A 246-nucleotide genomic window follows, 5' to 3' on the forward strand; every position below is an offset into this window, starting at 1 on the left:
GCACGCCAAGGACTTTTTGTGTAAGTTATTATAATTTTTTTTAATATTGTATTTCTTTTATTATTTTATTTTTTATTTAATAATATATTACTAACATATTTATTAATATATTACTAATATATTAATAACATATTTAATTTATAAATATATTATTAATCAAAACCATATATTTTTATAAAATTAAAAAATGATTAATCATTCGCACTTGGCAAATGTAACCTCTTGATATCATTTCTTTTGTAGAGA

The 246-nt window shown here is 16.3% G+C and overlaps 1 pseudogene; it reads right to left on the bottom strand.

Annotated features, from left to right (window-relative positions):
• LOC116852297 overlaps window positions 1-246 on the bottom strand; it is a 16,878-nt pseudogene that overhangs the window by 2,419 nt on the left and 14,213 nt on the right.

The sequence above is a fragment of the Odontomachus brunneus genome, unplaced genomic scaffold, assembly GCF_010583005.1.
Source record: "Odontomachus brunneus isolate Ranch 3 - 2012 unplaced genomic scaffold, Obru_v1 Obru_scaffold_212, whole genome shotgun sequence".
Taxonomy (NCBI): Eukaryota; Metazoa; Arthropoda; class Insecta; order Hymenoptera; family Formicidae; genus Odontomachus; species Odontomachus brunneus.